Raw genomic sequence first — 8,604 nt, forward strand, 5'->3', positions numbered from 1 at the left:
TCTATCACATATACGCCATTGAAACAGTTGAAAAAGCAGGTTGTGTCCTGCACACCCCCTGTACTCCTAGGCAGAGATCTGGGTGTGTAACGAGTGGATACAAATAGTACCCTGTGATGCTCGTTTGGCAACCTATGACCCCTCAGTATGTTGGTTATGTACTGTGTGTACACATTGACAAGATTATCCTGTCCCGGAAGAATTCCAGGGTCTTCCGTACACAGACTGTCCGGGTCCAGGTCAAGGTCAAGGTATACGATCACGTGGTACGTCTGGTGTATGCCCCCCACGTTGATATCTGTAAACAGGTCCTGTACATTGAGATGGCTGTCTGTTCTGATGACAACGTAGTCTACATATGTGGTCCCATATAACCCTCTTGATGTTGCCATTGTACAAACTTGTACAAAATGACCTTGTGTTCGAGCTAATAACGGCTTCAGTTGGATAACGGCTTCAGTTGGACGGATGATTCAACTCGGGTCGAGTGGACGAACGACTCACCTCTGGTCTTCGACTCTGGCCGGGTCTCTGCTTCCTATTAATGCCTAACACCGATGTCTTTGTATATGAACCCGGAATGTTATGAGATGTTTTTAGATGAGTCATCGGCTGCTTTGTCATACCATGACTGGATCTACAATCATTCTCCTTTCCCACACGCTATGTATATACACACGCACACACACACACACACACACACACACACACACACGCAGACAAACCACGTTCCAAACACCGGTTGGACGTTCCAACACTGTACTCTGGTTGGACGTTCCAACTCTGAACTCTGGTTTGACTTCCAACATTGAACTCTGGTTGGACGTTCTGACACTGAACGCTGATTGGACGTTCTGACACTGAACTCTGGGTGGATGTTCCTAAACCTGGTTGGACGTTCCAACTCTGAACTCTGGTTGGACGTTCCTAAACCTGGTTGGACGTTCCAACTCTGAACTCTGGTTTGACTTCCAACATTGAACGCTGGTTGGACGTTCTGACACTGAACGCTGGTTGGACGTTCCTAAACCTGGTTGGACGTTCCAACTCTGGACTCGGGTTGGACGTTCCGACTCTGAACTCGGGTTGGACGTTCCAACTCTGAACTCGGGTTGGACGTTCCNCCCGGTGTGGGTCACCCAAACAATCCTGGTGAAAGGCTGGATCTTTGGCTACCTGGTGTGTAAACTGGTGAAGGGTGCAATCACGGTACGTGTACTACTCCTACATCAATGTGTCACCACGCAACCTTGCGCACTACATGTGTCACATTATTCACGTGTTTTTGTTGTGGGGGGTCCTTTCTTTTTACAGTTCTGTTTCCAGTACGGCATACTCATAATGCTCTACGTCAACATAGAGAGGTACATGACAGTGGTACACCCGAGGACTACAGTCCGATGGTTTGACAGCAGCCGTGGATCGAAGAGGATAACAATTGTTTCTCGCCTATGTGCTACTGTGGCAGCATTGTCATCTATCATGGACATTTGTTATTACACCACACGTCCTGTATCAAAGGATACCATGATGTGTTCCAATGGTATGCATCCCCGGTTCCAACTTGTAGCCTTTTGGATCAGGATGCACACCTGTTTCATCTTACCCATCATAGGCCTCATCTATTGTAATGGTATGATAATATATACTGTTAGAAAACATGTGACCAGGACAGCTGTTGCTGGTCACATGAGAAGGGCTCAGGTTTTACCCTTCCTAACTACAGCATTGTTCATGTGCTGTTGGATACCCTTGATAGTCAGCGCTGTATACTATCGCTCACATGTCGAGTGTGAGGAGGTCAAATATGTAGTCCTTAATGTGTGTATAGCTATAGGGAACATACATTGTGTCACCAGTCCAACGGTGTATGTCATGATACGGTTTCGTAGAGATAATATGAGACAACATTTTAATCTTCGAAGCATCGACGCCCCTCCACTTCGTGCACAACATCGGGGTCCCAGAGTGCCATCGGATAATAGTCTATGACATTACGTGGCCTACGTGGGCAGTGTTGGTACCTGTATACCCTGGGACTCCCGGGCTGCATTTGTATGTACTGAATAAAAGTTGTATTATTTCCCACCCCTGTCCAGTGTTATCAGTCCAATCACATGAAATGCTCGATATGAAATGTTTATTCATCATCATCACCATCATCATCATCATCTCCATCATCATCATCACAATTATCATCATCATCACCATCATCATCATTGTCATCATCATCATCATCATCATCCCCATCGTCGTCGTCATCATCCCCATCGTCATCATCATCGTCGTCATCATCATCATCATCATCATCATCAGCAACAGCATCAGCATCATCGTCATCATCGTCATCATCATCGTCGTCATCGTCATCATCATTATCATCATCATTATCATCATCATCATCATCGTTGTCGTCATCGTCGTCGTCGTCGCCATCGGCCATGTCCTTGTCGTCATCGTCCGTGTCTTCATCAGATGGCTAGAATGTACAGGAAACTACGTAGTCCATGAGATTCTTCATGGGGCACCACATCCGTGTCATATCAAAGTCGACAGTTCCCTCGGCTATCACTTGTGCCATAGCCTTGGGGCACGTATCACTGGTAGCAATATTAGTCACATATGCCAAGGTTTGATCCAGCTCAAGTGTGATCCACACATCAAACTCATGATCCGGCAGGTCTGTTGCCATCACATCACTATGCAAGTATGGGGCCATAGGTTCCTTCGCTGCAGCCCGTACAGCGTCCACGAAAAATACGCAGGCCCGGTGTGCTTTCCATACATAGCCATGGTATTCACCATGTAAATAGGGAATGCCATATATCTGAGCCACAACATCTTTCACTCTTTCATTACCCTCAGGTGTGAAGGAGAACTTGGATTTGGTGAGGCTTGTCACCTTGACGGCGAAGGTCAGTTTAAAGGGATCTCCATTTGCACAACCTTTGAGTATGGCATCGCGTCCCACTTGTGTCTCATCCATCTTCTTGCGTAATTCCGTGTGGCAATTGTAGCGTTCAAAGGCTACCACCGATTCTGTGAATGGTTTACTGACCACTATACCAATGGACATATATATATATACATATGTGTGTCTCTCTTTCTATGTTTGAGAGCTCACAGGAGGCGGTTATGTCAATTGTCCAACCGCACCAAATCCCAATTGTCCAACCGCACCAAGCATTGAAAGGTTTCCTCGGTTGGAGGAAACATTGACAGGTTTCCTCGGTTGGAGGAAACATTGACAGGTTTCCCCGGTTGGACGTTTGAGAGCTCACAGGAGGCGGTTATGTCAGTTGTCCACCCGCACTAAATCCCAATTGTCCAACCGCACCAAGTGTGGAAAGGTTTCCTCGGTTGGACGTTTGAGAACTCACAGGAGGCAGTTATGTCAGTTGTCCACCTGCACTAAATCCCAATTGTCCAACCGCACCAAGCGTGGAAAGGTTTCCTCAGTTGGACATGGCGATCGTCCAACCACACTAAATCCCAATTGTCTGATTCTCATCAACATCATCATCATCCCCATCATCATCATCATCATCATCATCATTGTCCTTGTCTTCAGCAGATGGCGAGAATGTACAGGCGTCCAAAGGCTACCACCGATTCTGTGAATGGTTTAGTGACCACTATACCAATGGCTATATATATATATGTGTGTGTGTGTGTGTGTGTGTGTGTGTCTTTCTATGTTTGAGAGCTCACAGGAGGCGGTTATGTCGATCGTCCAACCGCACTAAATCCCAATTGTCCGATCTGCAACAAGCACTGAGGGCTTGCTCGGTTGGATGTTTGACAACTCACACTTGCTTAGCGTAGGTCAGTCGTTTGTGAGCTCACGTGTGCTTAACGTAGCTCAGACATCTGAACTGACTGGTCACAGCTGAATGTACAGAGAGGTTAGACCTGTAAGCCCTTGTACGTCGCACATACCTGTCCTAACACTGTCCATATTGTACAGGGAGTGTGAGGCTTTACCTCAAATTAGATTAAGCACAAGCCCTCCTTGGATCACAGTAGCTGCGGACAACCAACGAAATGAGACATTTCAGCCTCCAGATACACACAACCGACACTATATGTGCCACAACGCGTCCACCAATTTGTTAGTAATACACACAACTGTACATCTTTTAGTTTTACATGTGTCTTTATTACACAGTACACATTCGACCGACATTATAGTAGAAATTGTACCAATCATTTAATGTCATAGGGTTGGTCAGCATAAATGGCAAAGATGTTCTCCTGATCAGCACGTCAGTGCCTAACTGTGTAATGTTGGTAATACTGTCAAGCTGTTGTTCCTCGCAGATATCCTCGGAATGTAGCGGAGCGTGTAGCCTCTTGTAGATGGACAATATCGATGTTCCATATATCACAGTTAGGGACAGTTGGCCGGTGATTTCACCAATGTTCTCGGCCGGACTTTCGATCAGGATCTTAATGTTAGGGGTCCTCTCGTCCACGACTGCAAAGGTGTCGGCGTACTCACTCATGGTCTGGTACAGTGTGGTAATATATTTCATAACCGTGTATGGGTCTACAATGTCTCCTGTGTATATGTGTCTCGGAGGGAAATTTGTACAGTCCACCTCTTGAACAGCTCGAGCCATGGTCATCTCACGCGTGACTCGGCTTAGAACGTCGAGGTTGTCGAGGGTCGCAGATCTCAGCAGCGCTAGAAGATTTCTGAGCGCTTCATAGTCTTTGTCACAGCATGGCTGCTGGGAAGGTATACAAACATATCCATCGGTGCACTGTGGGAAAGAGAATAATGGAAGTCCGCTTGGTCCTTTTGTAATGCAGCCAACGTTGCCATGGGAGCACAGCTCACATGTGAACGCAAACTCTCCTCTGGTGGATTCTGCAAGTATGCCAAAGGCTCCCCGTGCCCTGTCTGATACCCACAGACTGTTTGACATCATGAAGGCCAGTACGTTGATTAAGGCTTGCCGATTTTCGTCATCGTGCACGGATGGTGTGCGCTTGAAGGGTATAGTGTCCGTGCCTGCTATCCTCATACGGGACCCCTCATTGCTTATATCCACTTTCCACTCAGATGACAGTTTGCAGAGATCCTTAGTTAGGACCCATTTCCTGTTTTCATTGAGGACTGTGAACTTGACCGGTATTTTTTCCAAGGTGCCTTGCTTGTAAGCCGTAACACTCATGCTGTCAATGGCAAAGATAGCACTACAGTCTCCCGGGGGTATGATATCATGCAATCCGATCTTGATCATCGCAGGTTGATGAGCCTGACTAACCTTGGTCATGGTGTGGGAAAACACATACTCCTTGTGACTGAAAGCCATCTCTTATGTGCCCATAGTTTGTATGCACTCAACAGAATCGTATATATGGCGATTATTAGGTATAACGTCGACCTACAGCTGAGGCCACACCAGGGTACAAGGAGCCTCACGCTGGGGATCATGAGAGCCATCGCCTTTCACTGACACACCATCCTATCTTTCGTAGCTTATCCTGGCCGTACACATGCTGGATGAGTTTATCACCGGGTACGTTGTTGATGAACAAGTCTCTGTAGAAGCTTCTACAGCCTGTACAATGGTATGTCACCTCCTTGTTGTCAGCGTGCACCCTCTTACCAAGCTGAACCCTGGTGAGGTTCAACCACTTTTTCTTTCTGAAAGCCTCGATCCATATTCGCATTAGGTTAGTGTCAGCACACGAGTATGGCATGATGCAAAGTGTAGACTCTGGACACATAGAGGCGGCTGAGCTGAACACATCTGGGTTGTGTATCTGTAACATGAGTATAGTCTGGTACAGAATCCCGGCAAGGTCGACTAAACTCCTTTCACACAACCCACCTGTCCCTACACAAAGCCTACCATTAGAAGAGGCGATCCCAGCGTCCCTCAGCATAACATCTGGCACGGTTATCGAGATAGCTGTATCAGAGGAGGGGGGCTGCGTCGTAACATCCTCTCCTAGGGACACTACGCCTTCAACCATGGCCTTGGTGAGTGTTGCACCGAGGCACATACTTATGTTCCTGTACATGGCACGAGGGTTTAGAGACATGTCCTCAGTGATCACACGTATGCAAGCTTGGAGCTTCTCACCCGTCAAACGAACCACAGTTTCCCTGTGTGCCCTGAGGTGGTCCAGCTCTCGGGTACCGTAGACCGGTATCATGTGTTCAGGGCAGTTGTTCATTATCGAATTGAACGCAGCCGTAGCTCTCTTCAACCTCTGTCTGACTGAGGTGATGGCCGTGAGCAAGTGTTGTTTACAATCATCCAGGCTACAGGACCCTAAAGCAGAGCTGTAGATATGGCGGGGTAGGCAGTAGTCGATAATGCAATGTGCCACAAGCTTACCCGAGCTGTTGACCAGGCTGCGGTCTGCGCAGTGAGCTATCAGGACCCGAGAGTTGGCAAAGCATTTGTTGAACGGTTGGTATGGATGAGGGATGAGATCCGTGTGACCGGTGGATTCCTGCGACATTTGATGATCGTCACGGCTGTGCCGATCATCACAGTTCATCTCGTGGTCCGTCTCACAATCTCCTGACCCGGCGCGGTTGGTCTCACATTGAAGTGAGCCTCCGAACATGGCCGTGACGCATCCTGTGTTTGCTTGTAGATTTAAGGGGTATCTATAAAACGCAGCCTCGCGCGGGTTACATTTGTGATACTCGTAACACTCGACAGGCTTCACGGACAGCCCTGTAATCTGCTGTAGCCACGTTCGGACGATTTCCACATAGGTAGATTTGACGCTGGACTTGCTCACCTTCAAACGTTCCAGAGTTTGTTGACTGAAGTGCTTGTTCTTTGCCGACTTGATGAGCATGCTCCAAGGGAAGAACCCAGCTCCCATCTTGGAAGCTATAACTCCAGATGCTTTGCATGTGAGGAGGTCTCTGAGGATGGCTTGTCTGCGTGAGAACATGTGGTTGATGCAGTACTTCCAATCTTTGTACAGGGTTCGCACTGTGATGGCACGCCCCACATGGGTTTGCGTGGGGGTGAGTGCAGTAGCCACCGCTGTGAAACCAGAATCCATGTGTACCGTTATGATATCATCCACTGTGTATGATACGAGACATGAGTCGGCTCGCTGTAGCTCCAGCCATTGCCCAGTGCCACTGACTGCAGGTTCCCGTTCCGGGTATAGAATCACATCCCCCGCCTTGAGCCGATGCCATGGTGTCGCCGAAAAACACGATATGTGCTCCGTGTCCACCTTGATACAGTCTCCCCTCATCACACATGCTATGAATATATCTGTAACGGCGGAATCACAAGGTGACCGCATACTCTTGAAGGTGGACAGCCCCCTAACCTTAACGGAGACAGATGCAATGCAACCCTGTTCATCAACAGTGTGAGTGAGAGCTACGTAGGTTTTTTTTGCTACGTGGCAGTACACGGAGCTACTGTTTTCATATTCCAACTTAACACGTCTATGTTTGATGAAGGGTCTAGTCACGTCCGCCACGTCCTTAGCTCCCGGGACATTGGCCACGTACACTGGGTACCCTTCCTCGGTGAATGTTCCTCTCGGGTCTCTGACTACTTTGTGATGGGCGTTGCCTCTGCCTATCACGTACATTCTCTTGAGAGTATCCTCCACCAATGCAGTGTGTACATAGTTGAGGAACGTGGGTACCTTTTTGCCAGCTTGCTTAAATTTCTCACCCAAGGCCCTGCGGGCCGCACACGCAAAGTCCATTAGACGTGAGGACTCTCCCTCCCCCCAGATATACGTGTCACTGTGTACCTCTGTATCTGGCACGTCACTCTCAGGCGTGTCATCGGGTCCGTACCCAACGGACACCATGACACTGTCAGTGTCTCCGTATACAACAGGGCAGCTGTGTTGGTAAAACGTAGAGACGCAGCTGTTGACCACGGAAATCTGTTGCCTGCCATGGCCGGATATGAGAGGACCACAGGGATGTGGAGCTGTGCCATAGAATGAGTTGGCTACCACTTTACATTCACCTTCCTGCATTTTATAATAGACTTGGTCAGCCTCGTTGGTATCAGGATCCCTCAGTTTCTTCTTGAACTGGGCACGTTGGTCAAGATAGTACTCGACCGAAGAGGAGAATACAGCAGGGGCCCGAACAAATTCCTTCGTATCGGTGTCGTACTTGAGGATTAGTGACGCATACTCAAAGCCCTCTGCTTCCCAATTGTAACACACCCATCCAGCTAAATCGTGAGGGAAGCTCGCGGGGGGCCAGGGAATGGTGGTCTCAGGCGATATGTTGAGAGCGCACATGATGGATGGGTACATACTTGAAAAGTCGAAGGAGAGCTCCAGGCCCATGCCAGGCCCAGAGTAGTGGAGACCCGTAAGAGGGTCACACACAGATCCCCCTTTCCATTTTTCAACGTGTTCGCCATCGGAATCCAACCTAGGATCCCATCTCTGACGGCTGTTCAGCTTCATACCCATGGGTCCAGCTCTGACTCTAAGGGTGTCAAGTGTAAACTTTAGTTGGGGTAGCTGAACAGAGTGAATGCTCTGTACAAAGCCTCCGAAATTATCTCCTCGTCCATGTACCACCACGTCTATGTTGAGAGTTGACCTGCAACGATGGAATAAGGCTGACAC

Source organism: Epinephelus moara, unplaced genomic scaffold, assembly GCF_006386435.1.
Source record: "Epinephelus moara isolate mb unplaced genomic scaffold, YSFRI_EMoa_1.0 scaffold982, whole genome shotgun sequence".
NCBI classification, from domain to species: domain Eukaryota; kingdom Metazoa; phylum Chordata; class Actinopteri; order Perciformes; family Serranidae; genus Epinephelus; species Epinephelus moara.